At 41.2% G+C, this 25,859-nt stretch overlaps 1 protein-coding gene across 5 annotated transcripts in view; it reads right to left on the reverse strand.

The window, feature by feature from the left end:
- The window catches only part of COL4A6 (collagen type IV alpha 6 chain), a 292,245-nt gene that overhangs the window by 66,415 nt on the left and 199,971 nt on the right, over window positions 1-25,859 (reverse strand). The gene's annotated exons all lie outside the window — the stretch shown is intronic.

Raw genomic sequence — 25,859 nt, forward strand, 5'->3', positions numbered from 1 at the left:
AAGTTCCAGACACGGATCAGAAAAGGCTATTTTAGGGGCTGCTAAGCTTATTTGGATAGAACACATTTTATAAGCACATTTAATAAGATTCATGTGCACCAAGATCCTTCAACTTTGTACTTCTTAGGAAATTAGTTATTCAGGCTGGATAATATTGTCCTCTTCCTAGTTAATGCCAGGCCATCCATCAGATTGTCAAAATAGTGAAAGAACAGAACGCTGGAGAGCATCATGACATTTTATAACTCACATCCAAATGGCTAACCATGTGCTTGCAGTGAAATCCAGAAATGGCTGTACCTAGAGAACATTGCCCCAGGGGGCCAGAGTGGGCCCAGAAACTTACAAGCTGACAAACCTGCAAGAGCTCATCTTTGTTGGCAGATCCCAGGACTCCATCACTGCACCTAGTAGCAGACATTCACAGGGAAAACACACATACACATGCACATATACACACATGAATTGCTTAGGTGTTCTTTCTTCCTATCCCTCTCTCCTCTCCTCTCCAATCTGTAAAGTGTCGAATGTGTAAAATACAAGAAGCCTAAGAATATCTATTAAGTATCAATTATGACAGCAAGAGGGAACAGCCTGAGGATTTTAAATGCCCTGCTTATAAAATGTCTGTAACAATTAAGTCTGAGAGTTCAGGCTGACATTTTAAAGTGGACTCAGACTGAGCATTAACCCCAGTGGGTGCAACATAGGCAGGTTGGTCTATCATTTAGAACAAATCCCAGTAGGAACTGAATTGTCTTGGCAGAAGAATGAAAACCATTAGTAATATGCATTACCTCTCAGAGAACACAACACCGTATCAGGTAGAAAGTCCATTTTCATAAATGCTTCCCATCTCCACCTCTTGGCCCCTTTACTGACTGTCCATAATTTCCTACAAATCTGTGAAAAACTTTGAAAAGCCCATTAAGCATGCCCTTTACTGTTCACCTTCAAGGTTTACTTTTTTAAAGGCTGAAAATGGGACAGATGCTTTATGCTGTGGCTACAGTTAGTACTGGAGATGCAAGTGGCCACCAGCTGTGACGATCCTTTGGAGTATAATTTTGAGTGTCAATCAGGCCCACGAAGACCTACGACCCTCGCAAGGAAGTAAAAGACGCTCTGTCCAAGGAAATGCAGTTCTCTTGGGCACCACCTACCACTCAACCTTTTCCAATATCCAACATGTGGCCTACAAAAAATGATAGGTTGCAAACTGTTTAACAGGCTTCATTCTGGGAATGATGGGGGTGGAGTAAACTTTCACTTTTTAGGTTCCTACCTCCCATTGTTGGAACTTTGTTTACAGTGGTTCTGTTATTTATTATTATTGGGATTTTCATAAAATCAATAAATATGTGTGTATATGTGTATATGTGTGTATAATACATATTAATAATATAAAAAGAAAAAGAGCAGTACTTAAAAAATAGTGCTGGGGTGCTGTTGACAATGAGTAGGAGGTCAAAAGTGTGGGCCTACATTAATGATAGACTTAAAGAAAATGTGGCACATATATACCATGGAATACTATGCAGCTGTAAGAAAAATGAGTTTACGTCCTTTACAGGGACATGGATGAAGCTGGAAACGATCATTCTCAGAAAACTAACACGGGAATAGAAAACCAAACACTGCATGTTCTCACTCATAAATGGGAGTTGAACAATGACAACATATGGGCACAGGGAGGGGAACATCACACATGGGGGCCTGTTGGGGGGTGGCGGGCAAGGGGAGGGATAGCACTGGGAGAAAAACCTAATGTAGATGATGGGTTGATGGGTGCAACAAACCACCATGGTACACGTATACCTATGTAACAAACCTGCACGTCCTGCACATGTATCCCAGAACTGAAAGTATAATTAAAAAAAAAAAAAGAAAATGTGGGCCTAGTTTCAAGACTAATGCATACAAAATCACAGCAAACAGTACAAATTTGGAACAGAGCCTAAGTGCTGCGGGAACACAAAAAAAGAGTTGGCAATGGAGGGTTTGTGGAATGCTCACATTTTGCCCATGGCTGGGGGAAGCCATGGGCTGCATTGGAAAGGTTGACTGGAAAGGTTCCTGCTGAAGTGGGCCTGGAAAGTACCGCAGAAAAGTTGAAGACTTGATGTGGCAGGACACAGGGAACCCTCAGAGGTTTGGGAACAGGGAGATTTGGGAGAAGAGCGGTCTTTCATGGCTGAAAGTCATCAAGGAGCATTCAGGAGAACACGTGTATGTCAGAATGAGACCATGGCTGCCTGCCTGAGGCTGGGACAAGGGAGGCAGATAAGAACCAGCTGTTGAGGAGGAGGGAACTGCTTGATAGGAGAATGGAGGGCAGGATGGGCTTGCAGAGGCCATGTTATTACTAGCAGAGAGGATCCAGTCAGGGCACTGAATGCTTGACCCAAATCCAAGCCCTGCCAAAAGTTTTCCCACATCAAGGGAAGGAAGGGAAATCACTGAACAGCTACTGAGAGAGCAGGTTGTGATGTGGCCCAGTCCCATCCTGCTCACACCATTAGAGAGAAGAGTCCCAGCAGCACCCAGCATAGGCACAGGGACTGGCACCCTCTACCTCTGGTCCCTTACCTTTGCAAGCACATGGTAAGCAAGGGTAAACAAGGAGACTTAGGAGGTAGTCACCTCGAGGGCTAGACTTAACTGGAACTCCGATTCCATGCAGAAAAGGCAGGGTCCCACAGCCTGCTTCTTTACTCCTGGCTTGGTGGGCATGCAGAATTTCTTGACACCTGTGTTCCACCCAGAGAGCTGAAAGGAACTCTCCTAAACAACTCACATATATTTTTAAAATTCCAATTCTTTTTCCAAATGGGAGTTTGAAAAGGCACCACCAGAGGAACGTGCACTTCTGGACTGGCCCCAGGTTCCGGCTTGGGTTGGTGGGCATGCCAGGCAGCCCAGCTTGAAACCTCTCACATTGAATCAAGGGCCAGAAGCAGGGCCTGTGGGAAGTTTCTAGGTTTCTGCTCGTCCAGAACTGTTTCCTCAGCATGGTTTGAGGCCCTTATGGAGCCTGCAGTCATAGGATATGAGACAAAAAGCCTTCCCATCCATGGATGTCCTTTCATACAGTGGCACAGAACACCGGGAACAAATGAAAGTGACTGAGAAAAAAAAGAGGGAGACCCATTTCTTCTGCGGGTTGTTTTGTCATCCAGATACGCTTACTTTGTGCTTATAACTGTATGATCTTTTTTCCTCATCTCTAATGCACAGGATTTCTGCCTCATTACCCATACAGCTAAAGCTTAATATTAACTAAATCAGTGGTGAATTCCTTTCCTTTCCCATCCGACACTATAAGCGACATTTTTCATAATGGCCAGCAGAGGTCAGTGTGAGAACATAGAGACTACAGATAAGCAGGTGGGTGGGTGGGCCTCTCCCTCTACAGCGAAAAAGAAATCAAACCAGTGTCAGAGAAGTCACAGAATGTTCGAGCAGGAAAGGCCCTTAGAGACCATTCAATCCAGGCTTTATTTTATACATGGGGCGGGTGGGGGGGAAAAAGGCCGAGAGAAGAGGAAGGACTTGTTTAGGTCACATGGCTAGTAGGAACGGCATGGAACTAAACAGACTGCCTGCAGCCAGTATGTGGCTGTTTCCCTGTTTGCCAGTGGCAGATGTCTTAGGGGGTCCTTGAGGCTGCCCCTCCACTACCCTGGGTCCGCCCCTGGGACTGTCCCCATCAGTAGGCTGCAGCAGCCAGATGCTCACACATTATTTCTTTCTTCCTAACCCTGGTCATTTCACAGAACCAATCTGACACACCATCACTGTTTGGACAGCTAGCAGAATTTCAATGGGCTTGGACTAATGCCTTTCCCTGATACATGTCATTTATTTTGGCAAACAGACCCAGACAGGGCAGAAGGAACTCCTCCAAGTCTTTCCAATGAGCTCTCCTGCTTCCATCTGCTCAGGATTTTAAATATGCACATCAGGGTCTAATTCTCAAGGGAATGAGTTGGGACTTGTGCTTAAGGCCAGGAACTGCAGGTCTGCAACCACAGCCCAGGCTGGCTGCCTCCTGCCAACCACAGTGAGTTGGGATCAGTGTGCAGTTTAAGGTGACCTCTGATTAGACCCAGATAACTAGGGTAAAAGACCCAGAAATGGGGCTGCCTAGAAAATAATAGACATATGTAGAAATATCATCGACGAATCTTAAAAGCATATGCCTCACACTAGATTGGACAGTGAAACTGGTAAAGGAGGCTGACTTTTCATAAGTTAGTCCCTTTCTGCCTTTTTATACCTCCCTTAAGGTTCCAGTGTTCTTCTCCCATAAAATTAACATTTGTTCCTGAGGAAGAATCTGAAACTCACTCCCACCGAGGCGTTAATGACTGACAACTTAGAGCTTTGCTTTTCCCAGGGGGATTTGTAAAGCAAAGCATTAAGCTAGGGGATGCAAATGGTATTTATGAAGCAGGGAAGGGAGAAGGGTGTGCACAGGCCTTCCTAAGGATCCAGTTGTATTGCAGAAGGTGGTACGGTGCTGTTAGGTACACTTTACGTGAAGTCTCCTTACTGCCAATTAACAGTTATGTGACCTTGGGCAAGGGACATTACCATCTTGAATATCAAGGGCTGAAGTGTAATAATAGCTCTTACCTAGGATTATTGTCAGCATTTAAATGAGTTAATACATATAAAACACCTGGCAGATAGAATGAAAGCATCAGTTCCCTTTTTCCTTTAGGCATCATTTATGGCAAAATGGAGAGTTTATAGGATTGGGCACTCAATGCTCCTTCCCTTAAGTTTCAGTTGGAGATGCACAGACATCATTGAGCAACCCTCTTTGGGGGCAGAGATGTGTGCTTGGGAATAGATGAGCATGTATGCCAGCACCCCACATCTGTGAGAGCATTTCTCCTTTTACATAGCACTGGTGTCCTGGTTCTCCTGGGCACTTGGCTTCTCAGTGTTTATTTTTCCTCCTAAAGTATGTCTTAATCTACATACTGATGACTCCCAAATCTGAACCTCCAGCCCATATTTCTCTTCTGAGTGTGCCAGATCCTTATAGTCAATGACTTATAAGAGATCTATTCAAATAGATATTCCAACTCAAACCCAACATGCCCCAAACTGAATCACGTTGGCTTCTCCTCAACCCCATTCTCCAAACCAGCTCCCTTTTTCTGAGTTAATGGAGTTAACTCAGTAAATTGCACCATTCATAAAGTTGATCAAGCCAGAAACTCGGGGTCCTCCATGACCCTTCTATTCCCTCACCTCCCACATCCGATCCATTAGCAAGTACTGTGAATTCTACCTGCAAAATCTAACTCAAACCTGTTCATTGATCTCTAGCCCCATGGTCTTAGTTCAAGTCTTTCTCATCTCTCGCCTGGAGTGTTGCCACAGCCTGCCAAATTGCCTGTGACCTCCAATCTTGCATTACTCTCTCCGAACCTCTTATCCCAGGGCCTTTTTATGTGCTTTTGTATATGGCTCTGCTCTCCTGGCTACCTCTTCTATATCTTTTGGCTCTAACCAAGATATCAGCTTCTCCAGGGAGTTTTCTATGATTACCCCCACCCAACTGCGTGGGCTAGATTGCCTGTTTATGTGTCTATACCTCCCAACAGACTGAACTCCTTGAGGACAGGGCTTAGGTCTTACTCTTTACTGAATCACCTGTGCTCAGCACTATGCATGGTACTCAGTGGGCATCAGTAAATGTTTGCTGAGTGGAGAAATGATTGAATGGACATACATTCTGAGAAGCCAGTGGCCCAGGTACATCAGTATCTTGTTTGGAAGTCTATATAGTGTTGAGGAAAAATGTCAAACTCTGTAAAATATTTGAAGAGATTTATTCTGAGCCAAATATGAGTGACTAATGGCCCATGAAACAGCCCTTGGGAGATCCTGAGAACACGTGGCCGGTGGTCAGGCCACAGCTTGGTTTTGTACATTTTAGGGAGACATGAGATATCAATCAACACATGTAAGATGTACATTGGTTCAGTCTGGAAGGCTGGGACAACTGGAAGCCTGGGGCAAGGTGGGGAGCTTTCAAGTCATAGGTGGAATCAAAGATTTTCTGATTAGCAATTTGTTGAAAGAGTTATTATCAATAGAAGAGAATGTCTGGGTTAAAATAAGGGGTTGTGGAAACCAAGGATATATCATAATAGATGAAGCCACCAGGTAGCAGGCTTCGGAGAGAATAGACGGTAAATATTTCTTATCAGACGTAAAGAGTCTGTTCTATCAGTAACTCCAAAAGGGAGGAGAGTATAATGAGGCATGTCTGGTTCCCTGTTCCCATCATGGACTGAACTAGTTTTCCAGGTTAGCTTTGGAAAGCCCCAGGCCAAGAGGACGGATCCATTCAGATGGTTGTGGGGGCCTTAGAATTTTAACTTTAATTGATAATAGTTGCAATAGAGTGCAATTAGGAAACATGTGATCACAGAATCACCAAAAAGAGAGCTGTATAAGACTCAGGAATTGATCCAGTTCAGGATGGAGAAGTTGAAGGGCAGAAAGAGAAAGGGACTTACCCAAGTACATACAACATCAACTGTAGACTTTTAAAACAATACCTTTTAGAGCCTTTGAAAACAGAAATGGTCTAAATCTAATGTAGTTTCTGGGCATTCTTTGTTCTCTGAGATCTCTCAGTGAAATGACTTTGATTCTCATTCTGAATGGAATTTATCCATTCAACAATGATTTATTCAGCACTTACTCTGTGCCAGGCACAGGGGTTAAGATGGCAGGTAAGACATAGTTTCTACATTCATGAAACTTACAGTTATGTTATCCCTTGAAAGCAGATAACACATGACCCATCACCAACCTAATTAAACACTTTTCATCTCATGCTGAGTTTTGTGCTTGGCAAGTATGAACATACATGTAGGGGGTGAGAAGGCAATACACAAAAGAAACACACTGCATTGCCCATGCCCTCAAGCAACATTTAAGCTTGTTGGGGGAGATAAGGCCATATCACAAAAAGTATTGGAGATAAGGTCATTGTATTAAAGGAAAGAGATTTAATTGACTCACAGTTCAGCATTGTTGGAGAGGCCTCAGGAAACTTCTAATCATGGCAGAAGGGGAAGCAAACATGTCCTTCTTCACATGGTGGCAGCAAAGAGAGGTACAGAGTGAAGGGTAGGGGAAGCCCCTTGTAAAGCCATCAGATCTCATGAGAGCTCACTCATCATTAAGAAAACAGCATGGAGGTAACCGCCACTATGATTCAATTACCTCCCATTGGGTCCCTCCCATGACACGTGGGGATTATGGGAACTACAGTTCAAGATGAGATTTGGGTGGGAATACAGCCAAATCATAACAGTCATATGCAATGCATTTTTAAAAATTATACGGTATATATCACAAATCCAAGAGGAATTAAGAGATGTGTGAGTTGACAAGGGAGCAGAGGAGCAAAGAAAGACCCAACAAACTGTTAGTGAATACATTCTAAATATGAAGAACAACATGTTCATGGGAATCAGCGAATTCTGTAAGCGAGGGCCAATCAGAATCCTGGGTCTGGCTGGAGCAGAGGTGAGATCACAGAGAATCAGTAAGAAAGGGCAATAGAGGATAACCTACAAAAATTTATAGATGCTGAGGTGCTTAATCTGGTACATTAGCATGTTTTGTTTTAAACTTTAGTTTGGCTTCCAGTTTTGTTCAGAATTTAGTGAAGTGACATGATGTGCTAGCTAAGTGTACAGGGTTCAGAGTTCAAAAGTCTAGGATTCAGATTCCCTCTTCACCACTGTAAGACTTTGGGACAAATGGCATCTTCAAATTTCCTCAGCTGTCAAGTGAGGATAATATCAGTGTCTACTTCATAGGGTAATTATGAAGCTTAAATAAGAAAATTCAAGTAGATCATTATTTTCGCTCCTTAGCATGCATCAGACTTACCCAGAGGTGATTAAAACACAGATTGCTGGGCTCCAGCTCCAGAGTTTCAGATTCAGTAGTTCTGGCTGGGTCTAAAAATTTGCATTTCTAACAAGTTCTCAGGTGGTGCTGACTCTACAGGATCAAAGACTACACTTGGAGAATCCCTGTTGTAAATCATTTAGCATTGCACCTTGCATATATTAAATGTGCAATAAAAGTTATTTGTTGTTATTGATGTACTATTATTTAGCAAATGATTATGGCTTGTGCAGGTTTGGAGTTCACAATCTCTGAAAGGCCCTCAGCATTCCTTTATCACTATGGCTTAGGGTACCTCTCCTTCTTCCTCATTATGACACACCACAAGAAGAAAGGAGTTGATGGGGTAACAAGACTGGAGACAGGGAACCCCATAAGGGGGCTATGACCGCCTGAAGAGAAATAATGGTGACCTGGACTAGGTTCATGGCAGTGGAGACAGGGAAAAGGCAGATTTTAGAGATATTTCAGAGGCTAAAAACTATAAGGACTTAGTGCCATATTGGAACTGACGAGTAAAACAGAGGAAAGTGCAAATGATGACTCCAGTGTTTCTTGATTGGGCAACTGAGTGGATCTCTTTGATGACATGAGAGAACTTAGAGGAAGAAGAGTCTTGGGCGGAAGATGAGGAATTCACCTTTGGACAGGTGGAATTTAAGATGCCTGGGCGAACATCTAGGGAGATGTTTAGCACATTTTTCCCACAAAACAGGAAGATTTGAGGAAACAGAGTGAGGTTTGTTCACCACTATATCGCTGGAGAGGCAGCATTTGGTGTGCAGTAGACACACAAAACATAATTATGGGGAAAATGCATAATTATGAAATGAATGAAAATAGAGAATTAGATGTGCACTTGGGAATCTTTGAGAAGGCCACTTCCAAGTCTCATTTGCTAGGAGCAAAATGGAATTAAAAGAATGTCACTATCCTAAAATACTCCTTGTGGCCTTTTGAGAAGGGGGAGCAGAGACCCTTGACCTCCAGCCTAGGAACAAAGTGGCTTGATTTTTACAATTTGTCCTTACTTTACAACTGAGATTCTCATTTCAGCTAGTGGGTGGGGGAAATGCAAGAACTTAACAAACTTTACCTCAGTAGCTAGGGATCCTTCTCCCAGCAATGGAAAGATACTAATAATAACACCCCCATAAGCAGAATACTTAAATTTCACAGCAGTTTTCTTTTCACCATTCCTTTGGATCGTCACAATACATCTGCAAGGCAGGCGAAGGGCACCAAGCTGCAAAGCAGTTAGCCAACAGGGCTGGCTAATGTCACACAGCTGCTCAGTGGAAGCGTTACATCAGAGCCTCCCAGTCAACTGTGTGCTCTCTCTGTTGAAACAAACGAAGATGAGTATCCATAGAGCCATACATTTCACTCTCCTAGTAACAGCACTAATGAACTAGCATTGCCTGCCGAAGTAAATAAAAAAGAAAGAATGCTGGGGATGTACAATGTGTCTAGCATATGGCAGGTAAAGACTCATATCATGCAGATATACAGACCTATTTTGTGGCCCAAGAAGCTTTGAATCAGCTTGATAATGTTAACATCATCTACAATTCGCCAACAAGAGCAGTGACCCTTTCCATCTACATACATACATACATACATGCATACATACATAATACATACATACATAGTGATCGATGTCTTGCAAAGACAATTTTCAGGTCTGCCACAGCTAATAAATAGTATCAGAGTCTCCCCCTCAACACTCAAATGGAATCACATTTCTTTTCTAGTTCTTCAGCTATAACCAGCGTTTGAAGCAGCAGGCCCAGGCATGAAGACATGCATCTACACGTTTTGTTTTCAAAGATACATACACCCATTCCACTGGTTATTGTCAGCATGTTGAAATTTTTAGGAAGACATATTCCAGACTGATAAAGTTAACTCTTGCTAGGCAAGACTTTGCATCCACTTCTTCTCCTTGTTTACTCATATTTCTCTTCTAAAACATAATAATAACTTTCTTTTACCAAGAGTTTATAAAGTGCTATTCCTTAAATTCACCTCCTTTAATCTTTTAACAGCCCCAACAGGTGGGTATGAATCTCATTTTACAGATGAGGAAACTCAAATGCAGAGAGATTAAGGAACTTGCCTGAGATCACACAGCAAGCAACTGGTGAAGCCAATTTGCTGATACCAAAGGCTTTGTTTCTTCCACCAAGCTACACTGTCTCTGCATTGAATGATGCTCTGAATGCAGAGACACAAACTCATGAACAGGAGCAGTAAGAGCTACACTGCGGAGAAAATATTGTTATTTTCATTGATACCAAAGCAATTTTATCTCAATTTACCCACACTTTTCACTGGAATAGGTACTCTTTAATAGAAATGTACTGATATAATTAATAAATTAAGAAATAAGATGCACTTCAAGGAATGGCACTCCCTAGAACTTAAAAGATGGGGGATTTCTTCTGGTTTCACAATTAAAGTGGCCTTCTTACCTGGTCAGTGGGTAATGGTTAGTTTATCTAGGATCTGGTGGACAAATTCTGATGTGCTATGAGTCTCCAATGCTAGCATATTAGTTTAGTGGCAGAAGGAATATAGGCACAGTATGCTAACTTGATGGTCATTACGCTGAGCAGAAATTGGAGAAGTAGTCTTTAGACATGTCATATTTTCCCTTATCCCTGGGAAATATAATTGTTAAAATAGGATGAAGTGGAGCTGCCTAGATAGAGGCAAATAAATTCATGGGAGAATCTTCAGGTGTCCCTTTCCTCCATAACACATTCACAAAACTATTATCAGGAACCATACCAAACTTCCCTTTTGTGATATTTAATGGGAATTGCAAGAATAAAAAATCATATAAAACTGTAAATATGATCAACAGTTGGACATAAAAATAAAAACAGAACAACTAAACACCTTTTTAACTACTATACATTGTTGAATGAGCCCCCATATCCCTTGGAATGCGCATTCAGTCTATACAAAGAGCCCCAGTGTGTACCGAGTTTCCAGACTGCATGAGTAAATAAACATAACTCCACTTGGATGAATTTAACTTGAAACTAATAAACCTGTTGGAAAGACATGAAATACTTAATTTGAGAATGATTTTGATTTGAAAGTTTTCTAGCAAACTTGAATTGATGTCACCTTTGCCTCTTAAAAAAGTCTCCTGTTTGAAGCAGAAGTATAAGAGTTAGATTCAATTCCCTGCTCCAACCTTCTAGCTGTATGATACTGAAAAAGTTAATTAATCTCTAGGCCTTTGTTTTCTCATCAGCAAAATGGGGATATTACTTGCTCTACCCATTTCCTAGGTTGCTTTGAGCATCAGTGGAGACAATGCATGTGAAAATGAGCTATAGTTTCATTCCACTGACAAAACTTTGCTTTTGGAGAAAACTCGAATAACCAAACTCCAATTGTCCAACAAACAAACTAACAAATCTCATTTGCTAGACCCATGAGGCAGTAAACCCCTAAGGAAGTGCTTTCAGTAGAAAAAAGATTGAATAAAAAGAGGAGCAGAATTTAAAGCTGTGAAAGGTGGGAGCAAATTGACTGTCTCGCACAGGAGTCTCATTACAATTTCAAAATGATTAGATCTACATTATTACAAATGTATGGTTTATTTAAAAATACAAAGTTTAATTACAATTTGGAGCCAATCTTTTTCTTTTAGTTTTTCTAGCAAAACACAGCTATGGTTTTATAATAAAAATCAAAGTGAAACAGGACTTGCCAGAAATTCACTTCAGAGCAATTTTTGCTATAGTGTATCTATTCCATTAGACAAGGGATACTTTTGGCATTTTTCTCTGACACAATATATTGCCCATCTTTGATATGCTATACAACCTTTGGTCCAATACTGAGCTGGTGTGAGCTGATTGCTTCTGGATCAATGTTGACTTCCCTGATTCTCTGGTGAAGAGCCATCAAGTTTTGGGAGTGAGAGGTAACTGGGAGCAACCAACTACTAATCCTTAAATAGAAGGAGTTAAAAAAAAGGGTAGGATCAAAGAAATTCTGTCAGGACCTCCTTGTCAGAGAACTCAGGGAGCTCTGAGATGGAAGGGCAAGGAAGAAACGGAAGCAGTTTACTTACACAGTTTTGATGCTGTTCCCATGCAAACTTACACTCCTGTATTCATTTAGAACCAGAGAAGCATTAATATGCACACCTATGCTGATAAAGAGATACACATTCCAATCCAAACACACATGCCCACAGGCACAAGAGCCTGCTAAAATGGTAGAGCCTGCTGGTACTCTGGCATAGCCTGCCATATAATCATAGATTATCATAGACATTCATGGATTTGAACTGAAGAAGATGGGATGACACAGCTCCCTTCCATTGACCCTCACAACAATATGTAGTAGTCCCTATGGACAAGTAAAGCCCTCTGCACAGACTCACGCAGGCGAAAAAGATGGGAAGGGAATGAGAGCTCCACATTTCTGATATATTTTCCCTTTCTATCATGAACAGTTGGAAGCTGAGATGAGATCAAGTTCTGTGTGCAACAGGAAAGATGGGCAATGGAGGTGGTGGCAGCTGTGGTATCGATAAAGTAGAAGCCCCAGAGCTGTTGGTGACATCAGGTATAAGAGTTACAAGTTTACATTGGCGAAGTGCTTCAGATTTCAAAGTGTTTTCACATGTATGACTCCATCTAATGCTCATAACAACACTGTCCTCAATGTACTAGAGAAAGTAATTGAGGCCCAGGTGCTAACTTGTCCATGGCCATGCAGTTTACCGGCAGCAGACCGAGATCTTTAGTCTGAGTCTAGTGGCTTTTCCCACTATTCCTTTAATAAGGTGGCAGGTCAATTCTTGGTCAAAAATTCCCACTAAAATGTCATGTAACTCCACCAAAAACCCTGGGTCTGGAGTGTATTGAATCCTCTTGACTCTTCCCTAAATTCTTCTTGCTGCCCAGTGGCACCCTTAGCAATCAATTATGTAGATGCACCAAGTACAAATAAATCAGTCTACTTGTTCCACTGACAACTCATTGGTTCAGTAAATCGATGAGGCAATTTTTTAGAGATAAATCGGGCAATTTCTTGATTGCCGACTATGCCATGGTGCAACATGCTGGAAACACAGAAATGAATGCAACATGGGTCTTGTCCTTCAGGAACTCTCAATCCAAGTTAGAAAAGAGAAGTTATGCATGCACATGAGTATATACCATAAGGCATAGGAAGGCAGGAGGGATATGATTCTCAACCCAAGGACTGTTGATGGGTTTATCTTGGAGATAGAGGAGGGCTTTTTATTCTTCCAAACTAGAGAGTAGAAAAAAATGCATAAAGAAAAGACCCAGGGCACATTTTGGTAAGTAAGAGGGAAGTGGAGAATGTCTATTTCAAATTGATCTCAATTTTCTCAACAAATGTAGGAAGTGAGCTCATGAGTAGAGAGGGAAGGTATTTGAGGTTGGGGATGACTTGGGAGGGCCAGAAGGAGATGCTATGGAGGATGTGACAGGAAGTCAATTGTCAGAAAAGTGTGAAGGCCTACCAAGCAGCACTGAGAGCTCCACCGACACTAGAGAACACGTTTTTATGTGTGGAGGAACCTTCCTCAAACAATAGTTGGCAGCTTAGGAGCAGGAGGAAGCAAAGCAGGTGGTGGGGTTTTCCAGGTCTGGGCACTGGCAAATATATATATCAGAAGTACTGGGGGTGAGTATGCGGGTGAGGGAGAGGGATAAGTCCAATAGGAGGAGGGTAAGAACAATGTGGAAATAGCTGATCTTGGGCTCCAGGCTGGAGAGGGAGCCAGAGGGGAGCCAGCAATTCCTGGTAAACAATGATTTATAAGAAAATTTGCCCTTGCTCAAAGTGAGACGCTTGAACCACCTAGAGGTATAAATTATGTACAATATTTAGTACTTGAGCCAATTCTGTCAAAACAAATCTGGAGTCAGAGAAAGCAACCTGAGGATTCACACACAGGGAAAATCCACTAGACTGTTAGCAGCCTCACCCCACATCTACCTCAGGCTGAAGACCTTGTCTAGCATTTAACTCAGAGAGAGATGGTTTCAGCTGCTGGGGAGATAATGGTGCTAACTCCCAGGTCAGAGTCAATGGCCTGTACAGGGAGGAGAGTAGGCAGCACAGATGTTCACAGCTCACTAAAGACTGATGTTTTATCAGGGTTCTTCATCCTCTGTACCTTCCCCACTTTCACACCATCATCTACTTTTGGTTATATCTCACTCTGCCCAACTGTTTCCTTACAGTTTGTAGCAATGAAAACACCTTAAACAAATTAACAGTCCATTTTCTGGTTCTCACAGAAAGCAGAGTTAGGGATAAATCAGGAAACCATACCTAAAGGTATCTATATGGGAAATCGAGGAGGGAGGAAGTGGCAGTCAGAAAAGCAAGCAAAACAGGCTAAACCCTAGGACCTGGGGGAGAAAAAGGGGTGAAAAGGAGTTGGCCAGACCAGGGGCCTGGCCGGATGGTGAATTGGGCAGGAAGTCCCATGTTCTGCTTACCTTCCACCTCCATTATTGCTTTTTTTCATTCTCTGGTTTTATGAGGATTTTAAAAGCTTCTGAATCGGGTGCTGGCAATCTTTCAGAAAAAGTTAATACAGAATTCTGTAGAGATAAAGTCCCCTATGAAGGCCGCCACGGCCAAGAGTAGCAACACTTGTCCCTTAAAGCTGAGTGGAAAACAAATCTTCAAGTACTTTCCCCTTCAGGGCTTTGAGTGCTTCAGGTCCTTTGGCCTGAGAACCAAGCAGCTAATCACATCCCTTGACTTGCAGACTTGACGAAGACAGGTGTCTTTGTTAGTCCAGTTTCAACCAGTCTCCGGAACCCAAGAGAAGAAAAAGTGAGGGGGTGTTATGGGGGTGGGAGAAGCTCTAGTAAGTGCATGTGCAAGAGGAAAGATCTCCCAAAGGCAAAGCTAAAGAGCACAATTGGGGGAAGGTGCACACCAAGATACAGCAAGGCTAGCTTGCAGTGAGCACTGCCAGGCAGCTGCTCCAGGGCTCCTAGCCCGTGGGACCCTACTCCAGTAACTATTATCTTCCATGTTCTGGACAGGTTGCTTTCCTTCCATCTTCGAAACATGCTCTGGAGTGCGTGATACTAACCAATAAAACAAACAAAAATGCTTCCTCTGACTCCCTCACTCCTGTTCCCTGTAAGCTATCATCTCATCTCTCCATTGCCTTTCCAGAACAAACTTCATGGTAAACCAGTCAACACTCGCTGCATCCATTTCCTCTCCTTTCACTCTCTCCAAGCCCTGGCCATCTGGGCCTACCAACTCCTCTCTCTTGAGAGTACTCTCTGGAAAGTAACCAGTGACCTCTGTTAAATTCTAATACCATAGACCTCTGCAGCATTTGTCATCACTGAACACTCCTTTCCCTTCTGAAACCTCCTCCTTGGCTTTTACTGCACTATACTATGGGCTCTTCAGTCTTTTGTCCCTTCATCACCCTCTTCACTGGCCCCTTCCATTTTGCCCAAAGGCTCTTGTCTCTCTCATGGTGACTTCATCCATCTCCTACAATTTCCACCACCTTTGCTATAAAGATGAGACAGCATTCTAATTTATTTCTCAGGTCCTGCCAATTTCCTGAGTCCGTGTCTATGCCACTCTTATTAGTCCCTTTAGGAATCAATAACCAAAGCCTAGCTCAGTCCCTCATTAGCTCTCACCTGGATAGTGACAACAGCCTCTGGAGTTCTCACTGTGTCCAGTCAAACATTGCAGCAATCCATCTAACACTCTGTGACAGTAATCGTCCTAGGTCTGTTCCTATTGCTCTCCTGCTCAGAAACTGTAAACCACTCCATATTACTTTCAAAATAAAATCCACACTCCTTAATCACACATTGAAAGCCCTTCACCATTTAACTCCCACCTGTCTTTGCAGGCTTATTTTCCACAAAACACCCCTACTTGCCCTAGACTTCAAATATTACAGTGTCCTTGCTGATACTTAAATCCATCTTGTACTCTTTCACCACCTGGCTTCCAACCAAGCTATTTCCTCATAAAAAATTCCCTTCTCTTCCAGAACTTTCTACCAAGGCTCTATCCATCCTTCAAAGCTCAGCTCAAATCTGCCCTCTTTCAAACAGACTTCTCAGATTTCCCTGGTTGGAGTTGATGTCTGCCTTCCCACATCACTTAAAAATTTTGGGGGAATAACTCAGCTACAAAGAGCCAAGTTAATTACATCTATCAGTTCATGATAAAATGTCATCATTAGTCCGTGTCCAACTCCTCATTTTGAAAAGTTCTTTTCCTTCATCCACATCCCCATTCTCATTTCTATCCCTCTCAGGTATCTTCTTTAATATATTTGATATGAGTCCAGGATATCTAACAAATATCTCTCTCTTTCTCTTTCTCTCTTTCCCTCTGTATCTATCTATCTATCTATCTATCTATCTATCTATCTATCTATCTATCTATCTATCTATCTATCTATCTCATCTATCTTCTATCTCTATGTGTTTCTATCTATCTGTCATCTACCTATCTTCTCTCTATATCTATTTATCTGTCTATCATCTATCTATCTATCTATCTATCTATCTATCTATCTATCTATCTATCTATCTATCTATCTATCTATCATCTATCCATCTATCTATCTATCTAGTTTTTGGGGTGTGTGTATTTTTTTTTTTTTTGAGATGGAGTCTCGCTCTGTCACTCAGGATGGAGTGCAGTGGTGTGATCTTGGCTCACTGCCACCTCCGCCTCCTGGATTCAATCAATTCTCTGCCTCAGCCTCCTGAGTAGCTGGGATTATAGGCGCCTACCACCATACTTGGCTAATTTTTGTATTTTTAGTAGAGATGGGGTTTCACCATCTTCGCCAGGCTGGTCTTGAACTCCCGACCTCGTGATCCACCCACCTCGGACTCCCAAAGTGCTGGGATTACAGGCGTAAGTCACTACGCCTGGCCGTGTGTGTGTATTTAAAATTGATGTTGCTGTCTTTGGCTTATAGATCACATTCTATTTCTCATTCTTGCTCAAGAATGTCTTCAAGATCTGTATTACTATTTGCACAACTACTTTATTGCTTCTAACCCTTATGTAATATTTGAAAGTGTGCATTTACCACATTTTACATGTACATCTCTCTATGGATAGACATCTAGTTTGCCTCTAATCCCTTACACAAAAAATTCTGTGATAAACAAATGATTCTGTTATAAACGTCCCCATAAGTGTCCTATTTTCAAACCACGGAGAGATTCTGCAGGATACACATGCAGCACTGAGGTTTCTGGGTGTAGGAATACATGGTTAGTACCAACAAATGCTGTCAGATTGTAAGCTGTATAACAGTTTACACTCCCATCAACAATACATGAAAAATCATTTTTTCTCCTCATGCTAACAAATACTTGGTGTTATCTGACTTCAAAATTTTTGTCAATCTGATGAGTATAACTTGATATCTCACTGTTATTTTAATTTGCACGTTTCTGAATACTAGTAAGGCTAATCATCTCTTCATAGGCTTGTTAGCTAATGCAGTTACTCCCCTTCTGTGGTCTGTCCATTCTGTGAATATGCTTTTCCCATTTTAACAATTGTGTCCTCTGCCTTTTTCTTGTCAATTTACCTGAGTTCCTTGGACATTGTAGCTATCAATGCCTTGTCAGTTTTAGACATTGCAAATACCTTCTCCCAGTATATCATCTGTCTGTTACCTTTGTCTATGGTGTCATTCATTGAACCGGAAGTCTTAAAATTGATGTAGTAAAATTTATGACTTTCCACCTTATGTCTTGTGGTTTGGGGTCTTATTTAAGAAGTTCTACACTATTTCAGGTTATAGAGAAATTCTCCTACATTTACAGTTTTACCTTTCACATTTAGGCTTGTAATCTATCTAGAGGTCACCTTTGTATGTGATATAGGGTAGCAATCCAACTCCATTTTTCTCCAGATCTTTTCTTTTTCAGGTAATTGAACCAAGAGGATATGATAGTATATGCTTAACATAATGTGGTAAATTGGTGGGACTGCTCATAGTCACTGGTGAAAGCCACCAGCCTGGGAACTCTGACCACTTTAGGTTCTTCCTGGATATCCTAAGGGTCAAGGAGATCAATAGCTCTGTACACCTATAATCCATTTATAGCTTGTAATGTGACACACTGGTTTGGAAGCTCTGTCAAGTGATGATCCATCCATTCCAATACCAAACAATCCATCCTCCCCTTGAGGTAAAATTACTTTTATCTTATCATCTGTTTCTGAGCTCTACATTCTATTAATTGGTTTACTGGCCTTTTACTGTGCACTCCTACCTATTATTATTATTATTATTAATATGTCTTTGCAGCATTTCTCAAATTGTAGAGGGGAAAGTCTCTCACCTGTTCTTTTTTCAAAAATCAATTTAAATATTCATAGACATTTATTCTTCTATCTACATTTTAGAATAAGTTTTTAAAGTTCCTTAAAATATCCTGCTGGTATTTTCATTAGAATGGCATTGAATTTGGCTGGGTGCAGTGGGTCACACCTGTAATCCCAGTACTTTGGGAGGCTGAGGTGGGCAGATCACTTGAGGTCAGAAGTTTGAGACCAGCCTGGCCAACATGGTGAAACCTCATCTCTACTAAAAATATAAAAATTAGTTGGGCATGGTGGTGGGCACCTGTAATCCCAGCTACTCAGTAGGCTGAGGCAAGAGAATCATTTGAACCCAAGAGGCAGAGGCTGCAGTGAGCCAAGATTGCACGACTGAACTCCAGCATGGGCAATAGAGTGAGGCTCTGTCTCAAAACTAAAACAAAAGCAAAAACAAAAAAACAAACAAACAACAACAACAACAACAAGAATGACATTGAATTTGTAGATTTGGGAAAAACTGACATCTTCACAATAAGTCATCTCATCCATCAACATTGTATATCCCACCATTGATTCAGATCTATTACATCTGTTTGTAGAATCTAAAATTTTTTTTTTTTTTTTTTTTTTTGAGGCGGAGTTTCACTCTTGTTGCCCAGGCTGGAGTGCGATGGCACGATCTCTGCTCACCGCAACCTCCGCCTCCCAGGTTCAAGCAATTCTCCTGCCTCAGCCTCCCTAGTAGCTGGGATTATAGGCATGTGCCACTAGGCCCAGCTAATTTTGTATTTTTAGTAGAGACGGGGTTTCTCCATGTTGGTCAGGCTGGTCTCGAACTCCCGACCTCAGGTGATCCACCCGCCTCGGCCTCCCAAAGTGCTGGGATTACAGGCGTGAGCCACTGCGCCCAGCCAGAATCTAAAATTTTTATCTATAAAATGTCCAATATAGTTTTTCTCAGGTAAATTACTAAGAAAAAAGATATGTTACAGGTTTTCTTTTCTGTTGTTATTATAAATGGTAATTTTATATGTAGAACTTTGCATTTCTATTATTATATTCAGAGTGTGCTTTGGACTAGAATTCTATATCTAAGGGCCTATTTCCCAAATTAGGCTTGGAGCATCTAAAGACAAGCCTTTGTTTGGTTCACCTTTCTTTCCATTACTGTGCTTTGCCAAATTAAGTGCTCACTCAATATTGGTTGAACTGAATGAAGGGGGCTGTGAAGTACTTCAGAATGCTTTGAAAATTACTGTTCATGCAATTTTCTGACAAAAATGCCACGTGACTCATTTAAAAATAAATTAGCCATAGTACTTCAAATTAAATATTGGAGGAAACAGAGGGGAGAGGAAAAACATTACTGACTATGGTTTTGCATTTTGAATCATGCTAATATTTTCTGCAATTTCCAAATTAACTTATGAAAAATGGAGGGGGAAGTATCTCTGAAACTGAATAGAAACAGAAACACATGGAGTTAATTTTGGTGCGTAATAACTGGGTGGGGGCATATAGGAGATTTTGGGGTGATGATAATGTTCTGTATCTTAGATCTGGTTGGTGGGTACTTGGGTATGTTAACTTTGTGCTGTACACTTATGATTTGGGGCCCTATAAATATCATATAATTTAGAAGTCATAAAAAATGTAAAATGAAACATTATAGCAGTTCACAAGTAATATAAATGTATATAAAACACATAATATAATGCCTGACACATAATAATAATAATACCTACACTTACTCTAATTCAGGCCTGTGCTAAGCATCTCATAAAGATGGTACCATAGAATGCTCAGAAAAGCTTATGAAGTAGGTACTATTATCATCACCATTTTATGTATGAGGGAAATGAGGCAAAGAGAAGTTAAGTGACTATTCACAATCATACAGTTGGAAAGTGGTAGAAATATCATTTAAACCTGGGCAGTCTGATTGCAGATTGTGTGGTCTTAATCACTATGCTGAACTGCCATCCAGTAAATAGTGCTATTATGATTCATATATTATAATCTTATTATATATTACTCATATATAATAAATATATAATAATAAATATATATTTATATAGATAAAACCCTGAACAAAAAGTGTCCTGACTGAGCTGTTTTCAGAGTAGCATAGCTTGGTGAGGGGTGCTCTATTGCACCTTAGCTACCATCATTTCTAAGGAGCTCAACTTGGAAGCTCTGGAGAAGAAAAGGGTTCTACCTCTTGGTCTTCTGCCAGATTATTCTAATGGTCCTTTCTACCTCCTTTCCAAAATGATGGGTCAAAATGGAATCCATTTTAAAAAAACAACTTTCTATTTTGGAATAATATTAGATTTATAGAAAAGTTCAAAGATAGCAGAGAGTTCCAGTATACCCCTAACCCCATCACCTTGTTTTACTAATGTTAACATCCTATGTAACTACTGTACATTCATAAAAAACTAACAAATAAACATTGGTATGATGCTATTAACAGAACTTCATATTTTATTCAGATTTCACCAGTTCTTTTTTTTTTTTAAAGAGACATGCCAGTATGTTGCCCAGGCTGGTCTCAAACACCTGGCCTCAAGTTATACTCCTGCCTCAACCTCCTGAATTGCTGGGATTACAGGTGCAAACCACTGTGCTTGGCAGATTTTACCAGTTTTTATACTAATGCCCTTTTTCTGTTCCAGAATCCAAACCAGGATACCTAATCACATTTAATAAAATACACTGAAATTTGTTTTTGATCATGGTAAAAATACCTAACATAAAATTGGCCCTTTTAGCCATTTTTACGTATACAGTTATGTGGCATTAAGTACATTTACATTGTTGTACAACCGTCTCCACCATCCATTGCCAGATCTTTTCCATCTACTCCAACTGAAACTAGTAAAATAAATTTTCACAACAACAAAGAAAACCTGTAGTCCAGAGTAGCTGGAGCCCACAGAAACACCACCACACAATTAACTACTAAGTTGTAACAAGACCAGACAGAATCTGTAGAAAATATCTAGATTGAGTTAGTGGTAAACCCTCTTAATAAATAAATCTTTGGCAATAATAAGCTAAGCAACCTATTTGAGTGAAATCTATAGCCTGAACAAGAAGCTGCAAATAGATGGTTTTTAGAAGACACAATTCTGCGAAAACAATCCAAAAGTGAACAAATCACCAGGAGGAACAACAGGACTATACTCCTGTTTGCAGAAGAGAACCTAAAAGTGGTCGCTTGACTCACGCTCTGGCAGTTACCTAGCAATGGGCACGGCACCTGAGTGAGTGATCAGACATACCCAGTCTGGATGTCTTCGGTGGTCCTCTCAAACCCGTCAGTGCACCACCTCATGTATTCTGTGCCATCAAGCAACTGTCAGAAGACTGCACACACAGCTGGTTCTGAGAACAATCCCATAGCATAGAAAAAGCTCACATTGCTACTGTTGCAAGTATTTGGCAAAATAAAGAAGGAAGAAGACTCTCTAGATTAGAAACATGCTAGATACTCTCAATCACTTCTTCTCAGCTGTCCTGTGTCTACAAATCGCTTAGGAATCCTGTTAAAATGCAGGTTCTGATTCAGCAGGAGACTCAAGGTTCTGCTTTTCTAACAAGCTCCCAGGTGACGCTGATGCTGCTGAAGCTACTTCACATTGAACAGCAAGGATATAAAATAGTAGTTCTTAACTTGGCTGCATATTGGAATCACCTAGGAGATTTGGGTCCCATTTCCAGAGAGTCTGATTTAATTAATTGGTTTAGGGTATATTATGAACTGAATTGTGTTCCCTTCAAATTCATATGTTGAAGCTGCCCTCCCCCATGTAACTGCATTGGAGATAAGGCCTTTAAGGAGGTGATTAAGGTTAAATGAGGTAATAAGAGTGGCACCTTGATCCAATAGAACTGGTGCCCTTATAAGGAGAGGAAGAGATACCAGAGTTCTCTCTTGCCGTGTGAGGACACAGCATAAAACCAGGCCACCCCATAAAACCAGGAGGAGAGACCTCACCAGAACCTGACCACACTGGCACCCTGATCTTGGACTTCCAGCCTCTGGAATTGTGAGAAAATAAATTTCTGTTGTTTAAGCCACCTAGTCTATGGTATCTTGTTATGGCAGTTCAATCTGACTAAGACAAGGCATGGCCTGGACATTGGGGTTTTTAAAAGCTCTCAAGGTGATTCTAATGTGCAGTTAAGGTTTGTGAACCTCTGCTCTAAATAGTAGTTGAACTCAATGCAATGTCAAAGGTGCATCACTCATATACTCATGCATCACTCATACACAAAAGCTACAGAATATGCTTGGAGAAACATCAACCCAACTCACCAGTTAATTACAGGATAGACATGGACACCCTCCTACACAAACAACTTAGTCATATTCATCAAGGACATGAGTGGCTTACCCAAAACCTGGGAGAGCTTATGTGATGTTTATAAAATGACAGTGGTCACATTTTCTCTTTTAGTTCTCTTCAGGAGAAAGACTGTGGACAATGTTATGATTTGTATTTTCTTAACCAAGGCATATGATCCTTTTTTCTGAGTGGGCATATGGAAAATCCTGTGAAGAATAACCCTTCAGGTATGTTCACCAATATTTTTTTTTGCTTAATTCACAGGAGAATGATAAGAGAGCTATCAAACACTCTCCTCTGATCACACCAAGCAAGGCTGGGCTGCCATAACATGTTATTTAGTGTTCACTTTTAAGCAGCATTCTCGGAGTTGGAGTTCTTGAAATCAACATTGAGTTTAATCAGAAAAGAATATATCTACCTTGAAAGACTTTTATAGCAAAATCAAAGGATTAGGGAGAAAACCCATAGTCTTTTATTGGTCATCTACTGTGTACTATTGGCCACTAATCATAAAAACATTCCACTGTGCGCTCAGTTTGCTTAGGCTCTGCTTCTTCTTGGCTGACCAATAATGCTGCAGTTCCTCACGTCTTAGGACCAGGGCACCTGGAAACACACACCGAAGCATTTGACCTCCTAACCAACTGATCTACAGTGTCGCCCCTCATCATGGAACTTTCACTGGGTTGCTGTAAAGATTCAATCTGAATCTTCAATGGAAAAGTGCTTTAGAAAAGGATTCAGTACTAGGTGAACATGATCATAGCATGATGATTAGGTCATGAGAATGTTTGAGGGTGCTGAAATGGTTGGAATGAGTAAGCTTTAGGTTGGTTCAACTGTCCTAACCACCACTTCTTTTCCACATGCAGATAATCAAGGAATGATCATGAAAATATCTAACAATTTCCTAAGGTTCACTCTTTCGCTTGTTATCTTCAAGCACTCATCCAAAAAAGAGCCAGATCAGGTGGTCAGAGGGCTAGGCTTGACCCAAGGAAAAGAGATGTCTCTTTTCAGACACCATTCAGATGTTCCCTCTACATTAGCAGAGACTAAAAATATATTCCTGAGGGACCAGTTATGTGCTACAAAAGGCAGGCCTTCACAAATTCTCCCAAACAACAACTTGGCAGAAGTAGGCTTTTCTACTTTAACCGGTGAGAGAAGTTTGCTGGGGGTAAAATCACAGAGGAAAACACTTCATCAGTACATGTGACAAGACAAACTTCTTTCATGAAGTTTCCCACCTAGCTTAAAAGTAGACCATTTTAACAGAAGGTGCATGCATGTGTGCACACAAACAGGTCAGTCCGATAACATTCCCAATGCCTTTATCCAAGAAGTCTTCTTCACCACTCTGCATTTTGATCCTCCTTCCCTTCAGATGCTTCCAACAGAAGGCTCACTGCTGTGAGATATTTTTGTCATTAATTAGCTCAATTAAATGGTGCCCTGAGCAGAGGGAGCACCATGTTATTGTCAGCATTTACAGGAATCACATGGAAGGAACTCTGGGTCTAGTAGGTAAGGCTGAAAAGCTAAATGTGCTTAAACCTCCTCCCACGTACTCCCCCAAAGCTGTGACGTATTGGCAAGTATCTTAGCATTTAGCAAAGCAAAAGCTCAAGATTGCTAAGCCCGGAGTGAAAGTGGTAATGTGCCCCAGCCACACTGAGATGATGGAGGATTGCCTATCAAATAAGCTTTTGTGGTCATCTGCACTTGAGCCACCTCGAAAGATGGTACAGACTCCATATTTGGATATGCAGGTGGCAGTAGTGAGCAAGCCTTACACCCTGTCCTCAAAGGGTGCATATTTTAACAGAGGAAACAATGACTTTGGCTACTGTCAGTCTGGATCCAGTGTAGGTCCCAGTGACATGGAAGAAGGAATTCAAACTGTATGGCCTAATATAGTTCTGAGATGCAACTCAAATGTAGTCTGAATTTCTTAGCAAGCAAAAAGCTGGCAGATGATCTGAGAATTGATAGGTCAGTATACCCTTTTGACAGAGGCTTAAACCAACATTTCAATAGACTGTATAGAAGTGGCCAAGAGGGATATAAATGTGTCAAACCCAAGCTACTGATATCTCTATTCCTTTTTCCTCTCGCTTTCCATGGTACTGATTACTTGGGTTCCTCTGAACTACTGGGGGAAAATGATCATCTTTTCTCCAGTATCTCAAAAGAGGCCTGGGACTGCTAACTGCTCCATCTCCATTTTCTTTATCTCTTTCATGTGTGATAGAGTCATTCTGGGTTGGAATTTCAGTGATCTTACTTACTATCTGTGTGATCTTGGGCAGATAACCTGTGTCTGTCTGTTTTATTATCTTCAATATGAGATTAACAATAGCACCTACTTGGGAAGGTTGTTATAAGGATTACATGAGATAATTCATTTTTATCAGTTAAAGTTCTCGGCTGCAAGCAACAGAAGTCAACTCTGCATATATTAAGCCAAAAACGGATTTGCTGGAAAGAGCAGGAGTGGTCAAACTTTATCTGCTACGAGTCCAATAGTAAATATTGTAGGTTTTGTGGGCCATACTGTCTCTGTTACAACTACTTAACTCTATCATTGTAGCACAAAAGCAGCCAGAGGCAATAAGTAAACAAATGGATGTGGCTGTGTTCTAACAAAACTTTATTTAGAAAAAGAGGTGATGGGTCAGATTTATGGTTTGCCAATCTATGATATAGAGACTTACAGAACAGATGAAAAGGGGAAGGGGACTTTGGAAGCTAGATAGCAGGAGCAATCTGGTCAGGTTATCATAATCACAGCTGCTGACTACTACTGTGATTGAATTCTGGCTCATCATCTTAGCTTCAGTTGCTCCACAGAGAAAGTGTCCTATTAGTCCAGCCTGGGACCTATGACCACTTCCTAGCTACACAGGGACAAGGAAGGGGGGTATCTGAACTCCTTTGGCTTCCACAGTGAGAGGTGGGCCCCAACTCACATCAAGACTCATACAATGAGGGATTCTTTTCAACTAGCAAAGGCATTTTCCTGCTGAGTGATTAAAAAATGACAAATATTCACTATACCTCATAAAGTTCTTGACATAGGGCCTTGCATATGGAAAACTCTTGGTGGTAACGATGATGATGCTTGTTAATATTAGAGCACTAGTACAATGCCTGATCCATGTGGACACTCAATAGATTCTA

The sequence above is a fragment of the Theropithecus gelada genome, chromosome X (genome assembly GCF_003255815.1).
Source record: "Theropithecus gelada isolate Dixy chromosome X, Tgel_1.0, whole genome shotgun sequence".
NCBI lineage: Eukaryota > Metazoa > Chordata > Mammalia > Primates > Cercopithecidae > Theropithecus > Theropithecus gelada.